The sequence below is a fragment of the Corvus brachyrhynchos genome, unplaced genomic scaffold (genome assembly GCF_000691975.1).
Source record: "Corvus brachyrhynchos isolate BGI_N302 unplaced genomic scaffold, ASM69197v1 scaffold245, whole genome shotgun sequence".
NCBI lineage: Eukaryota > Metazoa > Chordata > Aves > Passeriformes > Corvidae > Corvus > Corvus brachyrhynchos.
In genome coordinates this window covers 5,489,281-5,489,894 of record NW_008238988.1, presented here as the reverse complement: position 1 = coordinate 5,489,894, position 614 = coordinate 5,489,281, and positions in this window count along the sequence as shown.

Below are 614 nucleotides of genomic sequence, written 5' to 3'. Positions count from 1 at the left end.
CTGCCCAGCCACAGGTCCCTCCCCGCACCCCGCAGACACCCACGGGTGGCACAGCCGGGACCCAAAGGAGAGGATCAGGGCTGCACCCTCCCAGCCCGGACACACACCGGGGCCCGCGGTGCAGGTGTCCTCCTTCCCTCTTTCTCCTTTCCTTTCCCTCCTCACCCCCTTCAGCCCTCCTTCCTCCCCATCCCAGGGGTGATCCCCTCTGACTTCCAGGGCCCCCCTCACTCTGGTCCCAGGCCGCTCCTGTCACTCCCTGCAGCCCCCGGATCCCGCCCCGCGCGGTGCAGCCGCCCCCTGACTCGCCCTTGGTTGTGCTGGAAACGCCACCGAGCCCCAAACCACTTTCCTCGCTCTTTCCGGTCATCCCACAGCTGGGACAAACCCTGCCCCGGCCTGGGCTTGTGCAACTGGGAAGCGTTGCTCCATCGCCCCCTTCCTGCCCAGCGCCTTCCCACCGCGGGGCTGCTTTCTTTCCCCTCGTTTTCCTCCCCCTGGCAGGGTGCGATGCCCGCAGCCCCTGGAAACGCGGCAGGAGGGGGTGGCTGCAGCCCCTGGACCCCCCACGGGACGAGCCCACGGCTGTCGGCACAATTCCCAACTTCCCAGGG